The sequence below is a fragment of the Mirounga leonina genome, unplaced genomic scaffold (genome assembly GCF_011800145.1).
Source record: "Mirounga leonina isolate KUSES-001 unplaced genomic scaffold, KU_Mleo_1.0 Mir_101799, whole genome shotgun sequence".
In the NCBI taxonomy this organism is placed as follows: Eukaryota; Metazoa; Chordata; class Mammalia; order Carnivora; family Phocidae; genus Mirounga; species Mirounga leonina.
The window spans coordinates 65,021-80,362 of record NW_023270210.1 but is presented as its reverse complement, the minus strand read 5'-3'; the positions used below and the strand labels follow the sequence as shown (position 1 = coordinate 80,362).

The 15,342-nt window shown below is 38.0% G+C and overlaps 1 protein-coding gene across 1 annotated transcript in view; it reads left to right on the top strand.

Moving 5' to 3' along the window:
• The first annotated feature begins 10,455 nt into the window (after nucleotides 1-10,455).
• Nucleotides 10,456-15,342, top strand: part of VAMP7 (vesicle associated membrane protein 7) — a 60,773-nt gene continuing 55,886 nt past the window's right edge. Inside the window, exon 1 of the mRNA XM_035010434.1 lies at nucleotides 10,456-10,585. The gene's annotated coding sequence lies outside the window, so the exon portion shown is untranslated. The remainder of the gene's footprint in view (nucleotides 10,586-15,342) is intronic.

Below are 15,342 nucleotides of genomic sequence, written 5' to 3'. Positions count from 1 at the left end.
TAACCAACATCACTAATCATCAAGAAAATGCTAATCAAAACTACAATAAGATTTCACTTCATTTCATCTCATACCTGTTAGAATGGTTATCATAGAAAGATAATACCAAGTGCTGGCAAGGATATGGAGAAAATGTGCACTGTTGGTGGGAATATATATTGTAGTCACTATGGAAAACAGTATGGAGGTTCCTCAAAAAATTAAAAATAGAGCCATATGATCCAGCAGTTCTACTTCTGAGTATGTACCCAAAGGAAACAAATCACTAACTTAAAAGATAGATGCACCCCCATGTTCATTGCAGCATTATTTACAATAGCCAAGACATGGAATCAAACTAAGGTATCATCAATGGATTAATGGAAAAGTAAATGTGGTGCATACATACAAAATGGAATATTATTCAGCCATAAAAAGAAGGACATCTTGCCATTTGCAACAACATGTACGGATCTTGAGGGCATTATGTTAAGTAAATAAGTCAGACAGTGAAAGACAAATACTGTATGATCTCACTTATATGTGGAATCTAAAAACAAACAAACAAACAAATAAACAAACTCCTATAGAACAGACTCATGGTTGCCAGAGGTGGGGAATAGGGGTAGGCTGCAAAGGTGAAGGTAGTCAAAAGGTACAAACTGCCAATTATAAAATATAAGTCGTGGGGATATAATGTACAACATAGCATAGTGACCATAGTTAATAATACTGTATTGTATATTTGAATGCTGCTCAGAGAATAGATCTTTTTTTTTTTAAGATTTTATGTATTTATTTGACAGAGAGAGAGACAGCGACAGAGGGAACACAAGCGGGGGGAGTGGGAGAGGGAGAAGTAGGCTCCCCACGGAGCAGGGAGCCCGATGTGGGGCTTGATCCCAGGACCCTGGGATCATGACCTGAGCCAAAGGCAGACGCTTAACAACTGAGCCACCCAGGTGCCCCGAGAGAATAGATCTTAAAAGTTCTCCAAACTGAGGGTTGATGGAGGGAGGTGAGTGGGGGATGGGCTAAATGGGCAATGGGTATTAAGGAAGGACTTGTTATGATGACCACTGGGTGTTATATGTAAGTGATGAATCACTAAATGCTATTCCTGAAACCAATATTAGTCTATGTTAACTAACTAGAATTTAAATAAAAATTTGAAACAAACCAAAAAAGTTCTCATCACAAAAAAAAATGTAACTATGTGTGGTTATGGATGTAGACTTACTGTGGTAATCATTTCATGATATATACAAATATCAAATCATTATGTTGTACAACTGGAACAATATGTCAATTATTATATGTCAAACAAAAAGAAAACACTACCATGCACATACATACAAAGTCCTCATTATCTAAGGACAACTAGTACTTAAAATGATACCTGAAGAGAATCAACCTAAAAGGGTAACAAAATTTCATCACAAATGGAAAAAACAAGGTTTGTTTAGGATTTCATCTATGAAAATAAAACCAAAAATTGTGAAAATATGCTTGTTAATCTCATATTTAAAAGATTTTAGGTTTTGATTGCAGTTATGCACTAATTTTTAGAACGGACAAAGAATGAAATAATTGGGGGATTTGGGGCATTGCTCCAATAAAAGTATTACATGATACAGTATCCTTCACCACATTTTTTTATTCTCCTAGCATAAAAAGGGTTATTTTTGCCCAAACATTTGAACAATTCATTTCTTCTAAAGATCCCCTCATCAGTTTGATATCAAAACCCATATCACTCATCATCCATGTAGATTTTCATCACTTCAATTAAGTGATCTAATTCATGTATCAGTGCCTATGGTATGTTGAAGCAGTTATCCAACACCACTTTCAACTTTACGAAATCTTATATCTTGTGCAACAATTATAATTTTACCTTGCGATTAATTTGTAATTTTGGCACTGTTAGCATTCATTAGTCAACAAAGGACCAATGATGTGATGGATGATATAGAGGCTATTGCTAAACAGGGAGGGATTTTGAGGAGAAATAATTTTATAAGTGATCAATTTATTGGTGATCTTATCCATGGTATAATGAATTTTGCTTTCCTATACAACCTCATAAAATATAAGCACTCAGGAAAAGTGTAATGTAATTCTACACACATACATATACACATCTATACATGTATATATAATCTTGTGAGATATATATCCTAAACGGTAGGATTAAAGCTAATTTTTATATTTTCCTTATTACCTACCTGCATTTTCTGATTTTTCTATTACTGATCATACATGATTTGTGTAACTAAAAAAAAACCTGTATGATTTATCAAATGAAAGTAAGCTTTGAATAATATTTGAAAATAATGAGGTTTAAGGCTTTGTCTAGTCACATATTTTGTTTGCACTGGTTTTACAAACTGGCAACTGAAATTAGGCCTTGATAGTTGTATATCCTAGAGTCATTAAGCCCAGAATTATAGGGTACCACTTGCTAGGGATAGTAAACAGACCTGAAACTACAGAATGAAAGATTTGGGTTTTATTTACTAAATAACATTCTGACAGTTTGTGTTGTTAACTTTGGTAGGCATTACTACAAATTGAAAAATTTGATTCTAGTTTAGGATTAAATCTGATCCTAGGGCGCCTGGGTGGCTCAGTTGGTTAAGCAACTGCCTTCGGCTCAGGTCATGATCCTGGAGTCCCGGGATCGAGTCCCACATCGGGCTCCCTGCTCAGCGGGGGTCTGCTTCTCCCTCTGACCCTCTTCCTTCTCGTGCTCTCTGTCTCTCTTTCTCTCTCTCTCAAATAAATAAATAAAATCTTTAAAAAAAAATCTGATCCTAATTTGAGATTGAGGGATTAAATAAATAGTTTTTCATAGTCTTTTCCAGTATTTTCTAAGCTTATCAGCATCACCTAGGTCCCTTGCTACAAATACAGATCCTCTTCTTCTGCTCTTAAAAATGTGACTTTGTAGGCCAGGAATCTATATTAACAGCTAACACCCTCAGGTGATTCTGATGTAGCCCTATACATATATTGGTGTTAAGGAATCAGTGTTTTAGTCCAATGGTTCGGGGACGAAATCACCAAACTCTTGGTGAATGGACATTTACATTCACTTCTTTATGATCCTATAATGAAGAGAATTTCTTAGGGTATGGCCTTCCTTGGGTAATACAAACATGGTGCAATTTCTATTTGTGTCATATCAATGCCAGCACCTGCCAACCAAGAGAAAGCAAATGATCCTCAGTATCAAGTATCAAACATTAGAATGCAGCAAAATTTGAAAGAGAAAGGCATTACAACACAACACATACCCTCCCCAGATGAGCACTGGGTATTATATAAGACTGATGAGTCACAGACCTGTACCCCTGAAACAAATAATACATTATATACTAATTAATTGAATTTAAATTAAAAAAAGAAAAAATGTAAATAAAATAAAATGAAAAAAGAAAGAGAAAAGCAATCACTTAAAGCAAACTTTTCAATAGATTTCAATACAGCAAAATCATAAAAATCTCTCTTAAAGATCAGCTAATACAACTTCATAATTTTACAGATGAAAGTCACAAAGGTGAAGTCATATGAATTGTATTAAAACCAGAATTGTGACAAAATTCAGGACACAATGACTCTTACACTTGCATGCTTTTAATGAATCAATTATGTATATTAATTGAATTCCTTGAGAGCATGTATTTCTAGTACTTAGCATACTTCTTGGCACATGATGCCTCAGTAAAAGTTTGTTAAAGTGTTCTGTTTAATTTTAGGAGGTCAAAACAAAAGTCATGGTGATAACTTGTAACAAAAATTCTGTTTAGAGTATTTGAAAGCTGTGAATACATATGCAACACAAAGAAAATCAAGGGATATATAATATATATATATCTTTTAGGCACGGAAGCCCAGGAGGCAGGAACAGAAATGGAGGAGGACTAGGGAAGCAAATAGGTTGTGTACTGACCTGGGGACTGCTCGATTTAGGCAATCAACACCAACTGCCCACCCCTCCTTTTGTTCCCTCTTAAAGAGCTTCTGAAATTTACACAAGAGGGGCAGACAGGAAGCCAAGACCTCCATAGGCAAACCTTGGCCCCACTCAGTTTCTGTGCTGTTTGGAGGCTCCGTTTCCTTGTCTGGAAAATGAGGTTGACAATAATAATAATTAGTTCACAGCATTACTGTGGTGATTAAGTGCAGTAATATATATTTACCATAGAATATTATTTGGTACCAGAGAAGTGCTAGCTCTTCTTAGTATGGATTCTTTCAACAAACTGTAATTGAGCACCAACTCTATGCCACCTTGAGGAGATACAACGATGGACAAGAGCAATAAAGTTCCTTCCTGTATGAAATTTATATGTTCTATTACTGAATAAAATTAAATGGGGCAGACAATAAACAAGGAAACATTGAAAAATTATTTTGAGCATATATTCTGTAAAGAAAACAAAACAGAAAAATGTTTAGTGATCAGTGGTCATGGAGAGTCCATCTGAGGAGGGACCATATAAGCTGGGACCTGAATTACAAGAAAGATATGTGCACAGATCTGGAGGTTCAGCATTCAGTGCTGAGTAAACAGCTGGTACAAAAACTCAAAGGTGAGAACATACTCGATCTGTTCCAAGGTAGAACTCATGCACCTGCAATATGATCATGCCTTGGAGATGTATTTCTACCCCTGCACATGTGAAGATAATTTATATGGGCATCTTCATCCTCACCAAGTAAGAGTTGGAGAATAAGGAAGAAGTAGCTACATGTCCTGGATGTTCTGGCATTATAAAATGGACAAAGGTCAGTTTACGTGTAGAGAAACAATCCTAGTCCCTTCCACCAATGAATGATTAGTTAAACGCTGAAGGCTTGAGGAGTCAAAATCCTGAACAACTGGGAATGAGCCAAGGTGGAAAAAACCAAATGCCAAGTTACAGGCCTCTTCCCTAGGGACACCAGGTTTGTGGTTAGCTATTCTATTAGAATGTAGATTCTCTACATCATATTAGAAACAAGCGAAAAGATGTGACATACTTGGATTTTATGTTTAGAATTTTGAACTGGAAGTGTTCTTAATTTTCCATCAGAATTTTAAAGGAGGATAATTTCCAATCAGTGTTTTATTTCCCTCCATTTGATCATTTTTATGCCTTAAACCTAATCACCCGCTATCTGATAGCAGCAGTATCTATCTCAAAGTTATTAGTATCCCTTTTTTTGATTTGGTTATGAAGATAATTCAAACTAACCCTTCTTGTAATTTGACATCACCTTTGCTTTAGAAACTTTAAAGCTTAAGAAAATGAGTCGTCTTGTTAGTGTTGCACTTCCATGTTCTGTACCAAACCTCAGGCTTGCCCTCGGTTTGGTCCTTTTTAGAATGTTCATGTTCTGTGAAGCAGGTCTTTTCTGTTACATACCATTTAGTGTTAGTCATGCTATTAAAGAGAAAATTTAGATAATTTAGTGGAGAAAATTTCTCCAGAACTAAAATTTCATGCATAAAAGTAAAAAAGTGAAATGGTTACCAAATTTGGAATTTCCTTATGAATACTCTGTATGTTTCTTGAAAAACTGGGAAAAGATAAAAGTCAAACAGCCAAGGGAAGCAAAATTGATAACAGAATGAGAAGAATAATATATACCAACTTAGTAAATAAAATGCTTAAATAATTTTGCCAGACCAGGGCAGATATTTCTATATATGGATGCTCAGTGGTTTTTAGAAAGGGCTAATGAAATTGCTCTCTAGATGGGAGTTGATGTCAACTCTTCATGACTGGCAACAATGTTCCCAGCATTTTCACACTATCATATCACATCACCTAAAAAATAAAGGATCTCTGAAGTAACTGCTGAAGATTGTCTTGAAAATAAGAGGCCAAATCTGAGTAGATGCGCTCATGGGGTACATCTAATGAACCTCTATAATCTGCAACCAAACTAGAGGCACACTATGCCAGAAGAATGTTGTCCTGGAGAAAAATAAATATATAAAGAGAGATGGGTCATCAGCTTTCCTTTGTTACAATGCTGGGAGAAGCAAGAAATTAGATTCACTTATATGGAGATTTGAAAACCCCCTTTGTATATGTAAATTTCCTGTGTGTATATAAAGTTAACAAAAATGCACTGACATCTGGTAGGTTGTTTGGGAAATGGCTCCTGCAATTAAAGAGAAAAATGGCTTACCAGAAAACATTCTATTACTGATAGCTGCACATAGACACTGGAGGTTTAAATTAAAACAAGTCTATAGGGTTTTTTTCCTACAAGTACCATGGCTATGCGTAGCTATTAGACTGAGAAACAATAAATCATCAAAAGCTGGATGCTGAAAGTGTTTGGTACATTATGAGAAGCATTGTCCTACTGCAGATGTAAATAAATGGCATGTTTATAATGAGAAATTTCATTGCTGTGTGGGAAAGACACCTCAGAATTGCTTTGCCAAAGCTGGTGTTGGAATCATTGATGGCTCAGAGAAACAGAGCAGGATAAGTGATGACTCTGACTGGAATTGAGCCACAAAGAAAAAATGAACTCTCCCATGCTCAAATGCCAATGATTGTGTAGATATTGATAATGTGTTAGCTCCCTCTGCTGATTGTGAATTTCAAAGGAGAACAGGCACTCTTGAGGCAGGTCTATTCTGAACACAGAACAAGAAGAAAATTTGCCCAAGGCCAAATATCCAGGAGAAAAGAAGCATAAACAGCACTGGTGATCAGTGATAGAATGCAACAATGTGCATGATTTTGATGCCAAGGCAACAGTCACTGGATTTGTTTGTGAATCACAAAATAACACATCGGGATCCAATCCTGTTAAATGGAATGTAAAACCAGGGTCTCCTAGATAAGATTAGAGCTCTGTGTAATATATGTATCTTGTCTTAGCCCAACAGACATTTCTGGAGCATCTAGTACATGAGAGCTGGTTTGTAATCCAGACTCCATCGTTTCTTAGTTTTGTAATCTTTGTCAAGACCAGAAGATTTCTAATGTATACAATTAGGAGACTGGATTAGGTTATCTAAACCATCAGTTCTATAATTCCAGGCTTGGTAGCTGCAGGAACTGAAATGGAAATTGAAGCCTTTACTCCATATGCTCAAACTATCTAAAATCATGCATTATAAAAAAGAGATTCCATTCTTCAGTAACTTGATGAATTAGTAACAGAATTTCTGAATTTGAAAACTATAAAATTATAAAGCCACCTATTTAAATGGTTCTGTATGCACGTTAGTATACACATCCAGAAGTATTTTTCTTGGAAACTACCCAACATATTTTTAAAACTGTAGATATTAATTTATTACCAGGATAGACGGTGTATAGGCATGCTAAATAAAGCTAATTAAAAAAAAAAAAACAAAACCTTACATCAGATCATATCACTGCTCTGCTCTAACCTCTCTAAAGATTTTCTGTTACACTTAGAATAAAATCCAAATTCCTTCTGGCTTCCACAGCCTTGCAAGACCCTCTGGCCATAAGATAAGACATAATAGAACTCCAAGCAGAGAGAGTTGGTGCAAAGATCATAAAATGGGAAGGAGCTCACAATATTTAAAGACCAGAAAGAAACGTGGTGTGATCTCTCCTCCTACCACTCTTCTCTCACTTCTACTACCTTCCAGTCACTCTGGCTTAATTCTGTTCTCTCTTATCTTCTTGTGGCTGATTCCTTCTTGACATTCAGATTTCAGCTTAAATGTTACCTCCTGAGAGAGACCTTCCCTGATTTCCCAATGTAAAGGGTTTTGCTAGAAATACAAGTTTTGGAGCACAGATATGTTACTTTAGGAGAGAACATGGAGTAAGAAGAGAGGCTTTGATAGAGCCCTAAAATCTCTAAATTGAGGCAACATTTAGGGTTCACAGAGCTCTTAACTCAGGACTGTCTAGCTCCAGAACTCATTCTCTAAGGTACTATTCCCTCTCACAAAGAATAGGTACTGAATAAAATTAATACTAATACGAAAATTAAACCCTTACAGACGGTGGATAAAGGTGAAAAAAGAAGCATATACTTTGATGTAAAATGAAGAAGTGATATTTGAGATAGGCATTGAAAAATAAGTAAGATTTAGACAGGAGAGGCAGCATGTGCAAAGGCGTTGAGACATGAAAGAGCATGGTACTGAAGTGTTAGCTCCATGTAGGCAAGGGCATTGTCTGTCTTTTTCACTGCTATATCTCCAGGATATATAATAGGCCTGGCTCATAGTAGACACTTAGTACATATTAGTGGAAGGAATGGATGGATGGATGGATGAATGAATGAATGCCACCACAGAGAAGCAGGGTTGAACACAGAGTGTGTTAGTGAGAGAGAATATGAAGCAGGAGAGGTAGAGGGAGGCCAGATCATGGAGGGCCTTGAATTCTCTGTTAAGAATCTTAGACCTTATCCCCTATATAATGTGGAGCCAATGAAGGTTTTAAGTAGGATTTCAAAGTGATCAGATTTTGTTTTAAATAGAATAATCTCAAGTGACAAGAAGGGGTGGGTGGGGAGATGGTGAAGGAGATACTATAGGTACAGACATTATTTCTGATTTCTAGTGCCCTGATCATTGTAGTCATGAGTTTCTTAATGTACTTCAATTTGTCTCTAGCCCACCCAGAGCCGATAACAATAACTAAGGTATGGTATAGTCTGCACATATTAGATTAGAACCATGTGTATAGTGCCTCATGACCAGTACTACATTTTTGACATGCTTGGAAAAATACAGAGGAATGGAGTAGAGGTAATTTGCACAAACTATCTCACCATTTCCCATTTTTCCTTTTCTTTCTCCCTGAATATAAACTAAATAAAAGTAAATGTTAGTTATCGTTATGTAAGACCAAATGAAGGAGAACCAATGACAAACACAGTGCTTGTTTGATAAATACTTATTGTCCTCAAGTGCTTACTCTCTGCCTGGCACTACTGTTCACTGAGGTGGGATTAGAGAAGGAAGAACAGGTTATGGGAGAGGGGAGAGTAGAAATGTACTAGGTCATCTGAGGACTACATTAAGTTTTAAGTGCTTGAAAGAGATGCCCAGCTGTCATTAGATATTTCAGTCTGGGTTACAGGAGTCTTTTCTGGGCTTCCTATATGTGGGAATCCTCAGCATAGAGATGACAACCAAATCAGTGGGAGTGGTAAGATCACCCAAGAAACGTGTGAGCATAGGGCAGAGCACTATGGATCGTGAACATTTCAAAGGAAAATGAGGAGCTGCCATAAAAGTGGGAGGGGAATGAGGAATGTGCACCATCTTAGAGATAAAAGAATAGAAAGTGCTATGAAGTGAATGTTTGTGTCCCTCCCCACAATTTATATATTGGAGTCCTGCTCCTCAATGTGATGGTAGTTGGAGGTGGTGCCTTTCTGAGTTAATTAGGCCAGGAGGGTGGAGCCCTCATGAATGAGATTGCTGCCCTTATAAGAGATGTGTGAGAGCTGATATCTCTCCATCATGTGAAGATACAGCAAGAAGATAGCAGTTTGCAAGTCAGCAAGCAGGTTCCCACCAGAACTCAACCATACCGGCATTCTTGTCTGAAACTTCCCAGCCTCCAGAACTGTAAGAAATGAATTTCTGTTGTTTAAGCCATCCAGTGTGTGATATTTTGTTAAGGCGGCCCATACTAAGAGGATTTAAAGAAGAGGAAAACAATCAACGTAAAATCCTGCAAGTTTGAAGTATGGTAATTGTTTTAGCAACACAGTTGATAATTTTGACTGGAAAAGAGGTGGGAAAAAGACTACAGGTTAAGTTTGTGTGGTGACAGGTTTGGGGGGTGTGAAATTGAGAAAGGTGACTTTGGAATGTTTTAGATGAGAGCAATTCTGCCAATCTTTAAATGCTGATAATAAGCAGCGAGTAAGCAGGGAGCCATTTGAGTCATGAGACAGAAGGGTTCATCAGTGGGGCTAGACTCAGTTGGCAAGAGGGAATAGGAATGTAAAGGGGACGGGGCGGGGGGAGCTTATATCACATGAGAGGAGGAGAAGGAGGAGGTATTATTATTATTATTATTATTATTATTATTATTATTGCAAAAGAATGGGAGAAAGGATTGTTCAGGGGTCTAAGGAGGTTAGGAGATTTCGTGGCGAAAGTAGAGAGTTCCTGTGACACGAATTCTACTTTGTGAAATAACAGGAGACGTTACCTTCTGAGACTAAGCACGGAGATGGCGGGGCAAGCTTCGCTCTTCATTTATCCCTACCGACTCAATGCTGGTGAACTCTTTGTGGCCCTGCATCCTTCCTTTTGCCGGAGGAACAGCGCTTGATGTTGTTTACCACAAGTTATTGACTGTGTGACAGACTGGGCGATATGCCAGTTGGACTACCACTCCCAGAATGCAGTGCGGCTACTGGGAAGTGCCGGGGCTGGGAACGCAGCAGGCCCCGCCCTACAGCCCACTCCCCATTGGAGGAGCGCTCACATTCCCAGGAGGCCGCGCGCGGGCGGGGCGCTTTACGCGGAAGCCGGTGGCGTCCGGTCCCAGCCTCCTCTGGGAGCGGGCAGTCGGCGGCCCGGCTCAGACTTGCGCCCCTCGGTTCTGAGCCCACGCGCTTTCAGGGGGTGCACGGACAGGTAAGTGGAACGGGGCGCGCTCGGCAGAAGGCGGGGAGACGACGGCGGAGGGAGGGCAGAGGGGTGGTCGAGAGGGTGCTGGGGTGGAGCGAGGAGGCAGTGCAAGGGTGACTTGGGCTTCTCTGGTGTCGACGGTGCGAATTGTCGGGCAGGTTCAATTTTGGCGAACTGCGTTTTGTGCCGCTGATAAAGAGTGTCAGAATGCGTCACTGAAGTTGTTGTTACAGGAGGGCGAAATGTTAACTTTCCTTCAATTCGCATTTTGCAGGACCTTTCTTTAGCGTTTGAGATTCAATCTTGAGATTTGAGTCTTCTAAAAACTAGTCTCTGCGCCCTTGTTTTGATGACGTCACTTTGTGCTTCACCTACTTCTATGCTCCTTCGTGGGTTTGTACACCTCCGCGTGCCCTTTCTTCACCGCCCATTGTTTCATTCCTCTTCTGCCTCAGTTCGGATAGGGACTCATTATCTCTACCCAGACCTATTTTCACAGCGTCGACCTGTATTTTACTGTTATAACTGGCCAATATTTAACAAACTCTGACCATGTACTAGACTCTTTGGTAAATGTCTTACATCTCCCTCTCCTGTAACCCCCACAAATGAGCAATTGTCAAGTCCTTTTCTTTCTCTTATTAATTGCGCTCAACTACCTGTACCTCCATTGTCCCACCCTTGATCCCAGAGACATGTGTTCCCTTTGAATAGCTGTGGCTGAGAGCAGACTCACTCATATATTTAATAAATATTTATTGAACAGCTAATATGTGCTAGAGACTCTTCTAAGTTCAAGGGATATAGCTAGAAACAAGACCTAGGAGATCGCTACTCTTAGTAGCTTAGATGTTTGTATGTGTGTGTTGGCAAACAGGAATAATCCAGATGATGTGATGTGATGTGGTGGTTAATGCAAAGTAGAACAGGTGGTTGACTTGACGGGGTAGGCTCCTATCCTGAGAAAGTCAGAGGGATTGGGTTGGGTCTCAGAACATCACCATAAAAGAGTATTTGTAACACCAACAAGAATACAAGAAGTCTGTAACCAGACTTCAGGCTTTTCATAAACATCTCTTCTTTTCCTCTGTCATATCAATATTTGTTCTTCATTCTTCTGTCTCCTCCAAGGTTATTACATCAGAACTGGTGGTTTATCTGTCGTTGGTTTATTTCCTCCTAAGACCCAGACAGAAAGTTGGGGATTAGATTAGATTAAAGCAGCTCAACTGCTTTATCTTAATTAAGGAGATAGTTTAGTAATCAAAATATCCTTCTTCCTAGGTCCTACTGAATATAAAGTTATCTGTTGTTTAAACCAAAACATGCTCAGTATTCATTCATTTATTTAACAAATATTTGAGGGAAAATTATATGCCAGGCACTGTGCTGGGCACTGGAAAGCTAGTGAGGATAAAATAGACCTTGACCTCTCTTCCAGAGAAATAATTGTAAGTAGTATGTAGAGGAAACTCCTAATACATAGGCTGATGCCTGCATTTTTTCTTCACCCAGGGTGAGATAATCACAAACCTTTAAGAAGTCTGAATAACTTTGTACATTTTTAGATTATTCACTGGTTACACTTCATTGCACTTATTTGTTTATGTCTGTGTTTCCCATTGTACTATGGCTCCCTTGAGTATAGAGGTCCTTTCTTACTGGCCTTCGTATCTCCAGTGTCTACTACTTTGGCTGTCATATAGTAAATCCTGGAAAAATATGTGTTGAACTGAAATAGAAAAACGATTTGATCCAATCCATTAATTATTTCATTTACACAAGGCCTTCTTTATAAAATGTCATTGTACTTATCCCTAAAACTTCTCATTCATCAAATGTGGACCAGTCTATCTCATCAGGCTAGTTTACCTTCCCTAGTTTGTTCTCACTTCTATGCCTTCTCTTGTTCCATAGCTCTCCCATAAAATGTGTTCCCATCTCTTCGTGAGCACTTCTTATGCCCCCTTCTCATTTAATTTAATGGGCCAATTTAATAGTATATAAGGGTGGAAACAATCTAATTTCCATTGTGTATTTCCTGTGAAACATTCTGCTAATGAACTGTTGCAAGGATTAACATAATACATTCCTTTGCAATAATATAAATAATGAGACAGAATGCATTCTTTTGATTTTGCATTGACTATTACCATGTGCTATGTGAGAAGTTAATTCTTCCACCTTTTTTTTCTGTTTGAACAGTTGCACAACCTTTATTCATACAACACATTATAGTGTCATTTGGTTTCCACTTGGTAGAGACACATCTTTAAATATTATTTTCTCCTTAGCCTGAGATAATTTTTATTTTGTCACTCTGTTGTTTTCAGAATGTAAGTTTCAATTCTTCAAATGAAAGGTTTTTATTATGCAGATATCATTCAACTGTAAATTGTTACTGCAAAAGATAAATTTTGTCTTTATAACTGATTAAAAAACACAACAGGAACACAAGAGTGTTGGAGTCATGATTGTCATTATGATTTTAGGATATGCCAGCCTAAGAGCAGCCAGACATGCTTCCAAGACATTAAAAATTAGGCACTGTCATTTTAGAGAATTTCTTGGCTTTTAGGCCTTCATAATGCAAATGCAGCATGGAATTGTGTGCCATCACTCATTTATAAGGTATATGTGTAGATCCAGAATATTAACATACATTTTTTAATGCTATCAAAATAAAAATATAGAATTAAAAAAAATCCTCAGAATACACAGACTCGAACGTGAGAAAAACTGACTTGGCCTTTTTCTTTATTCAGTTCCCTAAAACCATCTTTACCCTCTACTTGAAGATGCCTCCACTGAGGAGCAGTGTTTTCATTGTTGCTGTTATATTTGCAATTTGTTTTTTATTTTTATTTTTATGTATTGTTTTCTAGAGAGGGGCATGGGGAGTGGGAAGCAATTTTTTTAAGATTTATTTATTTATTTGAGAGAGAGTGTGTGTGGGAGGGCAAGGGTAGAGGAAGAGAGAGTCTTAAGCAGACTCTACGCTGATTGTGGAGCCCGAAATGGGGCTAAATCTCATGACTCTGAGATCACACCCGAGCCGAAACCAAGAGTTGGATGCTTAACCAGCTGGGCCACCCAGGGGCCCTGAGCAATTTGTTTATAACACAGGTAATCCCTTACTTATAAATGGATATATTTTGAAAATTACTTTTTAAGATTTTTTGAAACTTGATGCCTTTTTCATTATAAATAATGCTATTCAGGGCATTTCCGTTATTATGCCAATTGGTAACATCTTAATCTTTAATGGACTTAAAGATCTTCACCACAATTTAATAATTCCTCTGTAAAAAACTACATCTAGAATTCTCAGTAGGATTCCCCCATAGCATTTTTTTTTTTTTTTTTGAATCCCGGCAACTGAAACAAAAATGTCCTTTCCTTGGAATCTTCTAGGCAGTAGAAACAGGCCTTTCTAACTCCAAGCTGTTGGAGATTGCCCTTCTGGCCCATCTCTTTAAGGACAGGCCTCTAATGGGAGTAAGGAAAGACTGATGTGAATATAGAGAGAGGGAAGAGTAAGAATGATTTGGGAGGAACAGTGAGTTTCTAAGATGTTTTGTGTCCTCAAAAAAGATATGTTGCATCTTGACCAGTGGTACCTGTGAATGTGACTTTATTTGGAAATAAGGGTTTTTGCAGGTATAGTTAAGATGTAAGTTAAAATGAGGTCATAGCGGAGTGGGTGTCCTAATAAGAGAAAAGACCCAGAGACTGCTGTGTGAAGACATGGACACACATGAAGAATACCATATGACTATGGAGGCAGAGATTGAAGTGCTGCAGCTGAAACCCAAGGAATGCCAAGGATTGTCAGCAGACTACCAGAAGCTAGGGAGAGATAAGAAAGGATTGTCCCCTAATAGATTTCTGAGGGAGCCTGGCCCTGCCAACATCTTGATTTCAATAAATTTCTGTTGTTCTAAACCTTTGTGGCTTTTGATACTTTGTCAAGGCAGCCACAGGAAACTCATACAGGATTCTTAGCAGGAAGGAAGTAGAACTGGGATAACGGCTGTGGGACCAAGCAAGGCATGAATAAGAGAATGGAGGAACAGTGTTGAGACAGGGCTTTCCTTTATATTTCATTATTGGGTTTTTTTTCCTTCTCTTTTCCCTCTGGTTTATCTTTTTCATTCTTTTTTTCTTGCATATTACATTTATATAGCACTTTATGGTTTATTAGACATTCACATACTGCTAGTAATTAGCAGAACCAGGTTTTCTCACTTTAAATGCAGTATTCTTTCATAGTTTCTATTATCCCAATATTCATTAAGACATTAGATTCAAGTAATGGGGATTAAGGAATACCCTTGTGAGCACCAGCTGTTGTATGGAAGTGTTGAATCACTAAATTATAAACCTGAAACTAATTTTACACTGTTAACTGGAATTTAAATAAAAACTTAAAAAGACATTACAGATTCTATTGCAAGAGAGTTACAGTGGTGGCAGATGAGACTTGATAATAGGTGAGGTTTTTAACAGTCCAGAAGAGAGTAAGAAATTGCTGTTATTGATGTCTGAGAAGAAAGTGTCTGTTGCTATGTACCTGATGTTTAACAGACATTTTTTAATTGGGGACTGATTTTCTTGAACAAAACACTGCTTCCCTGTAACATATATCTGTTGTTCCAAGTCCAAATAATGCACTCCCTGTTCTAGGTGACTGTACTTCATGTAAAATTGAAGGCTGTTGTCACGTTCCCTCTAAATCTTCTCTTTTTAATATTAAATATTTC